The 14,900-nt window shown below is 46.6% G+C and overlaps 1 protein-coding gene across 3 annotated transcripts in view; it reads left to right on the plus strand.

Annotated features, from left to right (window-relative positions):
* The first annotated feature begins 385 nt into the window (after nt 1-385).
* cgnb (cingulin b) overlaps nt 386-14,900 on the plus strand; it is an 81,859-nt gene continuing 67,344 nt past the window's right edge. For all 3 annotated transcript variants that reach the window (XM_068022668.1, XM_068022673.1, XM_068022674.1), the window contains exon 1: nt 386-533. The gene's annotated coding sequence lies outside the window, so the exon portion shown is untranslated. The remainder of the gene's footprint in view (nt 534-14,900) is intronic.

The following is a 14,900-nucleotide window of genomic DNA, read 5'->3' on the forward strand; positions in this document are numbered from 1 at the left end:
ATCTTATCGAATGGCGCAGCAGATTCCAGGGGCTGAATAGCCTACGGCTATGTCCATATGTTGGGAATACTTCTAGCAAATTTCCCCTCCGTAATCTTCCCTGCTCTGAGGAGATTCCCCCACCAACCCAAAAGAAAAAAAATTCTCTAAATCTGTGGTCAGTCATCACTATTATCATCATCATCATCATCATCAACACCTTCTTCTTCCTCCTCCTCCTCCTCCTCTGGTCTGCGATTCTGCTCCTCCCCCCAACGTGACCCGCCCACAGTCTAACCTGCTGGCCGCCTGATTGACAGGGGGCCGGACCGATGGCCTGGGGGCGGCGCTCGGAGCGCGGCCAATCAGAGGCGGGGCGGTGGGCGGGACTTCCGGGCCGCCCCGTTCCCGCCCACCTCGCCCCGGCGCAGGTTAGGTTGAGCGCGCAACGCAGAGAGAAAAAAAAATTATAAAGGTAAAGGTTGGACGAAAAACAAAACAGACCCGAAATGAGAAATTCGTTCGAAAACTTATCGAACATCGAATTTTCTGAGGTAAGCCGGCCTTTAAAACCGTTTATTTTACCGTTAAAACCGACTTTTATCGTTGCTGCCAGGTGAACACCGACATTCCCCTGAGGGACATCAAGGTGGAATGTTTTTTTTATATATGTACGTGTTAAATCAAATTGGACCTTGTGCATTTGTGTCTTTGCAATAAAACATTTCCATTCAAGTGCTTTATTCCTGATTCCTCCTTTCCCCACAAACAATTGGCAAATGCAAAATTTTAAATTAATCCCTTTGGCTTCCTCACTCTACCTTTATTTATATATTTTTTTTGCTTAATTTTTGTTAAATTTAAGAAATTGGTGCAGAGCTTTGTGTTTGGTCCACTTGATTTTGTTCACCTGCATCCTGCTTTGCCGACAGATTTTGTGTTTTAAGTTTTTTTTTTTCAGTGTACGTTAAATCATTCTTTTCTCTTGCAGCTTTTTTTTTTGTGGATGGAACCAGATCAATCTATCAGTTAAATGCAGCAGTGATGCCGAATTTGGGAAAATGTCGGGTGGAGAGGCTCAAAGTTGTAGCGTCGGATGTACGGTGGGCTTCATTAAAAAGAGGGATTGAGGGCGAGATCAGGGAAGTTAATGTCCGAGCCTTTATAAAGCTCTGATTGAGCCACACTTGGGTAAATTGGCCATTGTACATTGTCCCTAGTGCAGGTAGGTGGTAGGAGAATTGAGGGAAGGTGGGGATGTGGTAGGGAATATGGGATTTATGTAGGATTAGTACAAATGGGTGGTTAATGATGGTCGGCACAGACTCGGTGGGCCGAAGGGCCTGTTTCGGTGCTGTATCTCTCTATGACACACGGAGGTTGTTACGTCCACTTTAGGAAGGATGGCGGGGTCCTTGAGAGGGTGCAGAGGAGATCTACCGGAATGGTTCCCGGGATGGAGGATTTTACTTACAAGGTTGGGTCGGAAAAGCTGGGGTTGTTCTTTTTGGAGCTAAGGAGGTTGAGAGGAGATTTGATCGAGGAGTGCAAGATTATGACAGGCTTGGATAAGATAGACAAGGTAAAACTATTCCCATTAAATGATGGTACAAGGTGTAGGGGGACACAGATTTTAAGACTTTGGGCAACAGATGTGTGGGGGGATGTGAGGAAGAGCTTTTTTTTAACGCAGCGGGTGGCAATGACCGGGAACTCGCTGTGTCTGGGGGCAGTGTGATGAATGACTTTAAAAGGAAATTTGGTTGGGCGCTTGAGGGAAATGAGCTTGTAGGGCTCCGGCGATAGAGCGGGGGGAATGTCACCGGCTGAATTGCTCTTCAGACGGCAGGCATGACTCGATGAGCTGAATGGCCGCCTCCTGTGCCGTTATTCTACATTCTTAAATTTACAGCCAACAAAGTACTGTTTCTTTTTTTTTGTAGAAGTGTAGTCGCTGTTGTAATGTAGGAAACGCGGCAGCCAGTTTTGTGCACAGCAAGCTCCCACAAACAACAATATGATGCTGACCCAGCTCGTCATCTGGTTTTTTTTTTCTATGTGGTGTTGATTGAGGAATAAATATTATTTCCAGAACACTGGGGAGAGTCCCCCAGCTCCTCTTCCAAATAGTCCCATGGCATCTTTTATGTCCACCCGAGAGAGCAAAGCAGGTGTCAGTTTAACGTCTCATCCGGAAGACGTCGACTTGAACAGTGCAGCCCTCCGTCTGTACTGCGCTGGAGCGTCCGCCTGGATTTGTCTTCTAGTCCCGGAGTGGGACTCGAACCCACAACCTTCTGGCTCACGGCTGACAAAACTCTGCTGTGAGAGTGTGACACGACTTTTAACGGCACTTATTTCATTTTTTTATTTAAAAGGTTTGGATGCACCTAACCACACCTTCTGTGTGACTAGTGTTGATCAAGAACTAGGGTGCCATCAATATAAGATAGTCATAAATCCAAGCGGGAATTCAGGAGAAACCTCTTTATCCCAGAGAGTGGTGAGAATGTGGAACTCGCTACCACAGGGAGTGGTTGAGGGGAATCGCAGAGATGCATTTAAGGGATAGCTGGACAAACACGTGAGGGAGAAAGGAATAGAAGGATATGCGGATAGGGTGAGATGAAGAGGGGGTGGGAGGAGGCTCGAGTGGAGCAGAAACACCAGGACGGAGCAGATGGGCCGAATGGCCTGTTTCTGTGCTAGAAATGCTGTATCTTCTCCTGACTTCGCTATCTGTGGAATTTTGATTTATGCCATAGTTGTTGATTCCTTAGATGTTGGATCCTTAACCTTTTTTTAAAAAAAAATCACCTGGTAACACATATTGTAAGAAAGAAGTTTAAGCAGTTATCATGTATTGAACCGCACCCTTGAAAAGTTCAAGTCATTTGCATATAAGTATAAAACCTTTATTGACCTTCCTATCACTGATGTGTCATGAGTGACACGTTAATTTGTTACTTGGAAGCAGCAAGGTGACGTGTGTCCATAATTCAAGCTTTTTTTACATCCTGGGAGTGCATTACTAGTGAAAAACTGTACTTTTTTTTTTTGCTTGGTTGTCACCTATTTTATTTTCTCCCCAAACGTCCTGGAGGTTGCTGCTTCTTGCTAGGGTATGGCTTCGCAGGTACTTTCTGCTGTCTGGCAGCTCATCCAAGTAGCCACCTTTCGGGCGTGAGCTGAGATGTTGACGGCGGCCGCCCCAGATCCTCTCCGCCTGCGAGCTTCCCAGCCAGCGTTTGCTGGCGTCCTGACCGGGAGTGGGAAGCCAGCAAGGGACAAGAACGTGGGGGCAGGAGGAGGCGGCCATTCAGCCCCTCGAGCCTGTTCTGCCATTCGGTTAGATCTGTATCTCGATTCTGCCTACCCGCCCGGTCATCGTAACCCCTCGCCTAACACAGTTTTGAAAGAACAACTTTCCACATTTTATTTTATAAGTTAATATTAATCGCTGGGTAAATATTTTCCCCTTATTCTAACAAAAGTGGACTTTGCAGATATCACAACTTATCAATATATACCTTAATTAATTAACAGGCGTTTTAATGACGGAATACATTTGATGCATTGAACTTTTAGTACTAGCATTAAGAACTGTTTGCAGCTAGAAGCAGGGTGTTTTCAGGTCATCCCCGAGTATGGAATGTAACAGCTTTCAAAATAAGGGCTTCGAAAGTTGAGAAAAAAAATTGGCTTGGAATTGCATCCAGTTAGTCCTCCTGTTGTGTGTTAACTTTGCAAATTAGTCCCCTGAAAAAAACACGTTGGGGAGGGCAAGTAAACAAACAACTAATGACATTTATATTACAAAGCCATAGTCTTAAGTTATGAAGGACGTTGGGTGCCCCCTCCCTCCCCCAGTGCTCTGTTGGTAAAAGCATGCCTGCTCAGTGATGAGTTAACTAGTCTGGAATGAGGGTTGCTGCAATTGGCCCTGGTGTTCCTAGTTATTATACAGTGACTCCCGTCCAGAAAGTTCCAGCTTGTATATTAGGTGAAGGTGGACCAAAGCTGACTGTAATACTTTCTTCATGGTTGAGTTGCGTGCCGACATTCCTTTTCCAGAATCAAGTAAGGATTAGCCCCTTGGGTAAGATGCTGAAGAGCACTCATTGTAATCTACCCCAGCAGGATTCCATCTACTTTCAAAGACAAGGAGGGGGAAGATTTAGCCTAAAATATTATTTAAGAAATGTGGAGATTATATTTATTTCCAGTTTGAAAAAAGAATGCTTTGGGTACAGGTGTATCTGTTGCATATCAAAAAAGACATCCGTTAATATTCAGGCCAGATCTATGTGATACCAAAAAATAATTTGTACCAGACACAGAGCTTGCCCTCCCCTCAAGATCAAACTACAGCACGATGATTTGGAAACAAGTCAGGAGGAGTGTGATGGAATGCTCTCCACTTGCCTGGATAGGTGCAGCTCCAATAACACTCAGGAAGCTCAACACCATCCAGGACAAAGCAGCCCGCTTGATTGGCGCCCCATTCCACAAACATTCACCCCCTCCACCACCGACGCACAGTGGCAGCAGTGTGTATACCATCTACAAGATGCACTGCAGCAACTCGCCAAGACTCCTTAGACAGCATCTTCCAAACCTGCGACCTCCACCAACCAGAAGGACAGGGGCAGCAGATGCATGGGGACACGACCACCTGCAAGATCCCCTCCAAGTCTCTCGCCATCCTGACTTGGAACTATATCGGCCGTTCCTTCGCTGTCGCCGGGTCAAAATCCTGGAACTCCCTTCCTAACAGCACTGTGGGTGTACCTACCCCACACGGACTGCAGTGGTTCAAGAAGGCAGCTCCCCGCCACCTTCTCGAGGGGCAATTAGGGATGGGCAATAAATGCTGGCCTAGTCAGTGACGCTCAGATCCCGCGAATGAATAAAAAAAGTCTTGACAGTTTCAGGTATCGCGTTAAAACTAATGAGAATGTGCCTTGTTGATGATGTGGAGACGCGCCAGAAAGGAGTTTGTGCATTAATGGACTTCCCAGTTTCTCTTCCTCTCATGAAGGTGGTGGCTTATACTGGCATGTAGCTCTCCAGATCCTCACCCAGTGTACCATTCCTCTTTGCGGTGAGGTGGACAGGGGAGTTTCGGGTAGTTAGTTGAACGGGCCATCACAGCCAAGTCCAATTTGGTATCAATATGCGCATGAGTCATCGGATAGCAATCAGGGCAAAAGCTGTAGCGGAGATTCACTCCTCTTTTCTCCCCTCCACCCCACACCCCCAGCCCAAGAAATGCTGAGGCTAATTTGCTCTGCCTTTCTAACATCCGTGGGTGAGAGCAGCTCTCTCAGCAGAGACTGTGGATGCAGCCATTGCATCTTACTGCAGAGAAGGAGGCCATTTGGCCCGTTGTGCCTGTGCTGTTCAATAGCTTTGGAGACTTCCTGTAGTTTGTGGCCTTAATCCACTGAATCACTGGGGGGCACATCTAGCTGTCTTAAAAACAATATACTACTTTCCTTCCCCAAAAGTGGGAGTATACCCCTAACGGGTTGTCCTGTCTTTAGGGTAATGTACTTGAGACCACTTTAACAGTAGGACTTTATTCACTGTAGTTGAAGCAGTCCATAGTTTCTGCGCTAGAATTTTATTTGTAATTTGCAGGAAGTTATGTAAGTTTTAGATTCTACTAGCCAAATGAAAGCACGTATTTGGAAGGGTTGGGAGACATTGATTACTTGAAGCTGTGGTCGAGGGCGAGTTAAGATTTTAATTTCTTTTAATCTGGTACTCTCGTCGCCTTGTATCGTCAGCATGTTAGAATTTTCTATTTCTTTGTTTTCACCAAAGAATTGTCTGGCCTCGTTTCTGTTTACGGAGGTGTGGAAATGATTTGTAAACTCCCGCAATCTAGGAGTGGCAGTTTCGATCATTACCATTTCACTTGGAAAGAAAAGTAACATTGCTCAATACTTTCATCCTTGTTTATACTCCCTATGGTTGCACAGATGGAACCAGCTTGTTAACTCTCCAGCAATAGTTATTCTAAACTACAATACTTAGAAATAGGGCAGGAAAACCCGAAACATCCTGCAACTAAAACTGCTTAGATTAGTTTGGCAACATGCCAAGCATTTTATCTCTCAAGTAGTACACCTGTTTTACTGTAGTTTGAGTTTTTGTGAGCAAATGTTGGAACTGTAAAACAGGTCCGTCAGCAACTGAGGGAAGAGACTGAGTAATATTTTATGTAGCAATCTCTTATTTTTTTTGTCAGATCCCAAGATTAATACCTCAGCAGAGTGAGAGGGCTTCTCCTCCCTGTTAGCATTTTAGCACATGGGGCATCCACGTGTGTGTGTGTCAGGAACTGAATTAATGTTGATTGAGATGATCATGAACTCAAAAGATGCTTGCAAATCTATTGCCACTGTCGGTGACTTTAACAAGTTGGTATTTCCAGTAATATTAAGTGTGCTCCCCTTCCAGCAGCTCTCACAGTATAGAGTGAATGAAAGCTTAGAATTGTAGAATCTTACAGCGCAGAAGGCGGCCATTTAGCTTATTGTGCCCAAGCTAGGACATAGCCTTGAGGACTTCCTAATGCAAACGCATGCCAGCAAGCATCGCTGGGGTGCAAATTTAGCTGTCTTGAAAGCAACACCACCTGCAAGTTCCCCTGCAATCCACACACCATCCTGACTTGGAACCATATCGCCGTTCCTTCCTTCACTGTCGCTGGGTCAAAATCCTGGAACTCACTCCCTAACAGCACTGTGGGTGCACCTACACCACATGAACTGCAGTGGTTCAAGAAGGCAGCTCACCACCACCACCTTCTCAAGGGGCAATTAGGAATGGGCAATAAATACTGGCTTTGCCAGCGATGCCCACATCCCATGAAAGAGTAAAAAAAATTCTTTCTTCAAAGGTGGGAGTGTACCCCGAGCAGATTGCCCTGTGTTTTGGATGATGTTTACAACTGTGTCCTTGAGACCACACCAGTGAAGAAAAGCCAGCATGTTTAGCATTGACCAGAACAAAATTGAAATCTTCCTTTGTTTTGCCCCAAATGACATTTCAGTCAAAATCAACTTTGAAGACTAATCCGACTGCACTCTTACAACATTTCCAATTTCTGCGCCAGACGCCTTTTAACCTAACGACTGGATTTATGGGCAGTTTTATGGAGTGGACTCGCACACGATCTTGGTTTCAGACTTCACCCTATGTTTAACAAAGAGGAACCTACAGATTTTAGGTTATTAGTACAGAAAAAGGTTATGCCATTAAAATCTGTATTTTTTTTTAATGCACCTGCATTTACCTAGGTCTGTCTTGTAAATCTGTTGGCAGTTTTGAGGACCTTTTTTTGTTTTTTTTTTACATTGTTTTTGCATCACTCTCCCACAATGTGTGTTGCTTTTTTGCATTTGTCTCATCTTTCGGCTCTACACGAAAGAAAGAACACACTTGCAATTTTACTGCGCCTCAACCAATGAAGTTCTTTTGAAGTGTTCATGTTCTAGGGAATAGCAGTGGCCAATTTGTGCACAGCAAGGTCCCGCAAACAAGAACAAGAAGTTGACCAGATAATCTTTGACTAATGTCAGCTGCGGGACAAGAATTGACCGAGGCTTCCGGGGAGAATTCTCTCCTGCTCTTGGAAATAGTGGCCATGGGATCCTTTGCAACCACCTGAAGGGACAGGCGGGGCCTTGGTTTAATGTCTCATCCGAGACGGGGCACCTCTTGACGGTGCAGCGCTCCCTCAGTACTGGCACTGGGAGCGTCGGCTTGCATTATGTGCTCAAGTCTCTGGAGTGGGAGCTTGAATCCACAACATTCTGCTACCCACACAGCCAAGACTGATGCCTTACTGATGTTGGAAGTTGATTTAGAGAGTAGAGAGCCAGTCGTCCTCCTATGCACAATACCTGCATGGCCTGCATGCCAGCAGCCGAAAAGGCTTCGAGCCGAAGCTACTCTTCTTAATGTGGCTGGTGATGCCGGCTTCTTGAGCGCAGTTCTCCACGAGGGCACCGGAGTAAACTTGTTATTGGCTGCCAGTCACGGGTGAAAGTGTTTTAATTCTCAACTGGGTCTTCCCGGCTGCTGGCAGTGTTAGCAAATCTGGCGTGCCTGACTTTCGCACTGCCGTTAGCTAAATGAGATGTGAATGCCAGGAGCTGGCAGTACTGGCATGGCAACATTGCAGATTTTTGAAGTGTCAGCAGAGCAGGTATTGGTGGTGAAGGAGAAGCAGGTTTCCAGTCTGTTCTCTTGATTGGTGTTGGAAGAGCTTTGGGCAGGAATTGGGTGGTTGGGGGGAGGGGGTGAAATTCCTCCTTACTAATCCATCCCCACCCACCACACAAAAAAAAAGTACTTGGATGCAAGTAGGGCCTGCTCCTCTGCTTAGTTCAATTATGCATCGGACAACTATGTATGTAACTGCCATTGCACAATATTGGGTGAGAACAGTGGAATGTCACACCTCCCTCAATGGGGAAAGAAGAACTAGACTAACCGGTGACTGATCAGAATTCATGAGTCACTGTATTTACATTGCAGATGCTGGAAAGGACCAGGCAAGGGTCTTGGCTGACTGACGAACCCGCCCAAATATAAATGTCTGCTTCTGGCATGACTAGATAGCAACGATCACCACTTTGTCTCTTTCTCTTTGGAAAAGGGCAACCCCGCCCACCCACTTATAATGACACTGTGGGTTTTACCACGTTGCTCCCGAATCCATCTTGAAATGTGAACAGGGCTGGTTCTGAGCACCAGTAGCCTCCGCACATTGTGGCCTTGCCCTCAGTGCAAGTGAACTCCCAACATGCCTGTGCCATTTTGCGGCCTGCGATCCGGCTAAACTCTGAATTCGGCGCTGTACGGACTTGAAATGTAAAAAAAAAACACACAGAAAACGTTGGAAACGCTTAGCAGGTCAGCCAGCAGGAACAAACTGCAATTTCCGAAAAGGAAATTCAAACGATAGAGTTTGTAGATTGGCCCGTGTGTCTTCCCAGTGTTAGTTCAAGAGGGTGCTGCTCGTGGTAGGTATGTGGGCGACATGTAAATGTAAAGCAGGGGAGCTGCAGAGACTTTGATTCGTTCGGCAGCTGGCTTTCATGCAGCGCTCCAGCTGCCTTTCGAGCCCCCAATTAAAATGAAATGTCATGTCTGCAGCTGGGTTCTCTCCTCTTTACCTATTAATCACAGGTCTCTGGTCTCTAATGTGAAGCAGCCGCAGGAAGGGAAGGTAAATGAGCGGAGAGTGGTGCACCAGAGATCGCAGGTCTCCGCTTGAATGCTGCTGGCCCCCTCCCCCCGGAACCCCCGGGCATAAAATGTACAAGTGTTTTTTTTTCAAATGGCCTATTTGTGTGGCAACAGCTTCTTTGAGCCTATTTGTTGCCTGAGGGCTTAAGTGCTGTGTGTGGAACCTGACTTGCAGCATTCCAACAATAAAACAGTCGCAGAGTTCTACGAAGGTTTGGTGATCTGCATGCACAGGCAGGGACATTTTTTTGAGTGGGGGTTGGGGGTGGTGGTGGTGGGTGTTGGTGCAGGGGGTCAAAAGAGAACCCACATCATTAACTTGTGTAGCTGAACCGAGCCTTAATTGCAGTCGTCAGAAATGCAGCAGTCACTGCCTCCTCAAGGCTGTGTTTTGTTTTTACTGCTGCAGATGGGGCATTGCCCCTGGAGGAGATGAGGCTGAAGCAGTCGATTTGGGAGGGACTTGCAGGTCGTGTGGCCTCGTCGACTGAAACATTCTGCCCCCCCCCCCCCCAAAATTGGTCATTGCCTTAATGAGCGCACAATAGTTGCATTAAGGGAGCATTCCATTCATGGTTGGCTGTAGAAACGGGAAACATATTTCAATCCCCAAGTGACAAAATCCACAAGTTAGTTCTGAATTTCTGCCTGAAGCTAATTTGTAAATATTTCCTTCCAGCACTTGCTGTTTCTACGTAGTGATATCTCTCACACGGTTTACTCTCAATTTCCTAGCTTATGAATCACTTTCTCAGTTCTTGAATGAAATCTAAGCAGTTCATTTTTTTTTGGTCAGGCAGGACGTTGTGTATTCGGTGCTGTTTCTTGTATGGAGGTAGGGCATATGAAACATTTCTTTAAAAAAGAAAATTCAGGTGTGTCTGCAACTAATGCAATCAAAATTCCCCACCGCTTGTGTAAACTTTTTTTCATAATGAGCCCTTTCTGCTTTGCCGACGAGATTACTAACCGTGTGAATGCGGTTGGGTGAATCATTTTTGTCCTTTTTTTAGAAATGCACAAAATTGTTTGGATTAAGCAACATAAATAATGGGAATTGAATGCTTAATAAAAAAATACATTCTGATCATCTGTATTAAGTGAAGTAAACTATAGTTTTGCGTACAATACATAATCCTTACTGACTTTCGGAGAAGAATTCTATAATATCCTCTCTCTGAACTTTGCAGTGGCTGGAAACTCCTTTAGTCCTACCTTTCCCATTAGACATCCTTGCCCCCTCAATCTGAGGAGGTGAGTCTTCTGTCTGCTCCAGTGATGGCCCTGGGCTATATTTTCAACCTTGGGGAATGGGATGGGGTGGGGTGGTCAGTCTAGGGACAGATAGATACAGCCAGCATGCTGCTTATGGGGGGGAGGGGGGAGAAAATGTTTCAATATTAAAATCCTACATTTCTTTGTCGTCGTCAGGGCTTGGGCAATGCTTGCAGAAGCCCTTCACCTCTATATAGCTTGGCATCCCCTGTGCCAACACGCGAAGGCTGGACACGAGGGTCTAAAAGGCGGACCAAGTATTGAAACAGTGCAAATGGCGGGCAGCACGTTTTCCTCATCTGTTTCCGGTTTACGTTTGTCCGTCCTTTTAAATAGACTGTAGGCCAGCCGGAACTTATCCTGGAACATGTTGCGGGGGTGGGGGAGGGGGTGGCAGTTTTCTGCTCCTGACTGCCACCGATCCTCCAAGAAATGGGTGGGGGGAGTGGTGGGGAGAACAGAGCGTCTATGCCACGTTGTTTGTTTGTTTGCTTGGCTTCGTACGTGCCAGAATAAAATGGTAACTTCATCGCCACTGATGACACTTGGCTTCTGGAGGCAGGCAGTCAAGGTTCCTCCTGAGAGTTTGGATGTCTCTTTAAAAAATATTAATGATGAGGAAAGTCCCAGATTTGATCCATTGTGTAACCTAGCTTATTTCAGCTGGCATTACTTCCTCTGGGCTAAGAACAGGAAAGATCAGTTTGGGTTCCTGCTCTTGGTCGCTGTCCTGTGGGTGCTGGATGAAGACAGTGTAGCCCTGGTCATCCGGTGACTGCTGGCTCTCTCTCTGTCAAGGTACATGAACGAGCAGCCAGCTGAGCTGGTACAAAGTTGTGTCGGAAACTTCAGGAGAGTTGCTAGAGGGGATGTTCTGTTCCAGTTATAAGAGGGAAGCAGGGGGGAGGTGGTTGTACCCTGGACCTTCCATGATTGTTTTGAAGTCAACACTCGGGGAGAAAAGGCTGTTGTTTGTCAATACTGTGAATTCCTGGTAGCGTGGCATTTGTTGGGATTTCAGAATTGAAAACGATTTGCCAGCACTCTCCTGCCCGGCCTCCTACCTTGCACCATCACCTGCATGGGTCTTAGCTATGCCTGCCTTTTTGTGGGATATGTGAAACATTCATTTGTTCCAGTCCTACTCAGGCCCCCTCCATCACCTCTTTCTACTGATACATTGACTATATCGATGCCACGTCCGGCTCTCGCCCTGAACTGGAAAATGTCACTAACTTTATTTCCAATTTTCACCCTTCTCTCACGTTCACATGGTCCATCTCCAACTCCTCCCTTCCCTTCCTCGACTAGTCTGCCTTAATTTCTGCTGATGGGCTATCAACAATATTCACTATAAGGTCACAGCTACCTGGACTACACTTCCTCACACCCCACTTCCTGTAAGGACTCTTTCATTTTCCCAGTTTCTCCATCTCACCTGTTCAGGCAATGCAACCTTCCACACTAGCACTTCAGATATGTCTTCCATTTTCTTCAACCGATGATTCTGCTTCCCCCACCCCCACACCATTGTGGTTGACAGGGCCCTCAACCATGTCCGATCTATTTCGCGCTCTTCTGCTCTCGCCCCCTTCCCCTCCCTCCCAGAACCATGATAGGGTTCCCCTTGTCCTTGCCTTCCACCCCACCAGCCTCCATATCCAGCGGATCATCCTCCACAATTCCCGCCACCTCCCAGCGCAATGCCACTACTGAACACATCTTCCCTTCCCCTTTCAGCATTCCGAAGGGACCGTTCCCTCCCCGACACCCTGGTCCACTCCTCAGTTACCCCCAACGCCCCCTTCCTTTCCTCCGGCACCTTTCCATGCAAGTGCAGGAGATACAACACCTGTCCTTTTACCTCCCCTCTCCGCACTGTCAGAGGCCCCCAACCCTCCTCCCAAGTGAAACAGCGATTTACTTCTACTTCATTCAATTTAGTGCGCTGTATTCAATGCCCTTGATGTGGTCTCCTACATTGGGGGAGACTAAGCGCAGACTGGATGACCGCTTTCTGGTACACTTCCGTACAGTCCGTGAGTGTAATATGAGCTTCCTGTCGCTTGCCATTTTAATTCTCCTCCTTGCTCCCACTCTGACCTTTGTGTCCTTGGCCTGCTCAGTGTTCCAGTGAAGCTCAACACAAGCTGGAGGAACAGCAGCTCACCTTCCGACTGGCCACTCTACAGCCTTCCGGACTCAACATTGAGTTCAATCATTTTAGATCATATCTCTTCCCCCATTTTTTTTTTACCCCCTCTCTTTTTCCCCCCCCCCCCCCCTCCACCCCATCCCCAGGTTTCTTTTAGTCCCTTTGTGTTCGGACAGAAGCTATTCTGCCATTTACACCTCATCCAGACCCATCCGTTGATTCTTCACTTGTCCCATTACCACTCTCCTTGGCTTTGTACCATGAAACCTTTTGTCATTTATTATCTCTTGCCCTCCTCCCTACCACAAACCTTTCCTTTTAAAATCAGTTGGCTCAAGAAGTGCCTCCTCCTGTCCCAGCATAGAGTAATTTCTGCACACTGTCACCGCCATTTCCCCACCCCAGCGTCTCCCTACCCGTACAAGGAAAACCTTGTGCCAATTTAAGAGGGAAAAACCCTGGAAAATTCACTTGGTTATCCCAGTTAAGGAACAGCCCAGCAAGCCAGGCTGAATACAGACCAGGGGCCACAGTTAGTCTCCCTGTCCCTGAGCCGGGAGGGAGGAAAATTCTGCCTGGATTTGCACGCTCGATCACTTCCCACTGATTCCTGTTGGAGTGTGCACATTGGGGACAGTGTATGAGCCTGGTTGTGATGCTTCAACAGTCAAATAGCTTGCTGACATTCACTATCTGCTGTCAGAGGTGCTCAAGAAAATGGTTGGCTGGGTAAATCTAAACAAAAACCCGCCGAAAGAGCAAAGCAAATTTTATTTCCAACTGTTCTTGTTTTTTTTACTGACTTATCAATCCATGCTGTGGACAAACAGAACGTTTCACGCAGGGTAAGGCACGAGTTCCTGATGGGTTATCTCTGTTGATATCAAATATGTTGCCTTTGTTGGCAGTCCGAAATGTTGACAGCATGCTGTGTTTAATCTCCGAGCCTCTGCGCTGGGAAGGGGGTGGTGAAGGAAGGTAATACCTGGAGTCCGCACCCCTTGATAAAGTGACTCCTGATGGAGAGAGAGCATATGTGCGACGATTGAATGAGGATGTGGTCGGGCTTGGCAATGAGGCTGCAGCTATGCTGGAGCAGACAGCTGACAGCTTGCTATCATCTCGCGCGCTTGAAGAATAATCTTCTGCATCAGGATGCTACTTCTGCCAGAACACTACTTGTGTTTTTTTGGGAGCGAAGGGGAACAAATGTGTTGTTTTTTAAACAAAAATAATAAGAACTTTTAGCCTGCGACAAAATTCTAATCGAATTCATGGGAGGAGAACGGGATACTGAATAAGTCAGATGGATATAATAAAGCTGGGACACAACAACAGGATGTTCTCTAGCTTAATCAGGAGCATCGATGGTCGTATCACTGCTTGAGCAGGTACCAGAATAGCCTTTTAAAAATGCCGACTGCAAATTCTAAATATACTGAAAATTATGATTTGTCGTAATTGCATTTGCCTGATGGCAGGATGATTGACCATCCGTTTGATAAGCAGCCACATTCTGAAATCTGTGTTCAATCATAATTATTTAAAATGTGGAACAACCCCCCCCCCCCCCCCCCGCCCCGTTCACCATTAAATCTCAACGGAATGCCAAATGAAATTAAATCAACTGTTGACTTTCGTACTGTATTTGACTGTAGCGAAGTGAACAATGTCTCAATGTCTTCAGAGGTACAGGAAGTCAGCTTGGCTGCTGGCTTCATTACTTCTTTTTTGTCTGGAGGAAACCACTGCAGATATCAAATGGTTAGCTATCGACAGCGTGGGGGACAGACCTCCCTGAAAATCTCAGTGTCGTCTTGTGCAGTGCGAGTACCCTGAATGTTTCTCACTGTTGCAGATACGCTCCGAGGCAAAGGGGCGTCTGTGTAACTCGCTGGTCTGAAGGCCAGCTCCAAGACGGAGTTCCACGGTAGGGTATCTTCACGTGAGGTATGGCATGACTTGCAAATGGCCAGCTTCTCCTCAATAAACCTGTGTGATGTGTGGCTGCTTTTCCTCTGGATGGAGTGCAATGCACAGCTAGTTCCAGTTGCAGAGCTGGCACAAGCATAGCGGACAAATTGCCTTCTCCGATAGAATCACGCAGCACAGAAGGTGGCTATTCGGCCCATTGTGTCTGGGCTGCCTCTCATATAAAGCTATACAATTGGCTCCTCTCCCCTGTTCTTTTCCCCCATAGTCCTGCAAGTTTTCCCCCTTCAAA

The sequence above is a fragment of the Heterodontus francisci genome, chromosome 46 (genome assembly GCF_036365525.1).
Source record: "Heterodontus francisci isolate sHetFra1 chromosome 46, sHetFra1.hap1, whole genome shotgun sequence".
Taxonomy (NCBI): domain Eukaryota; kingdom Metazoa; phylum Chordata; class Chondrichthyes; order Heterodontiformes; family Heterodontidae; genus Heterodontus; species Heterodontus francisci.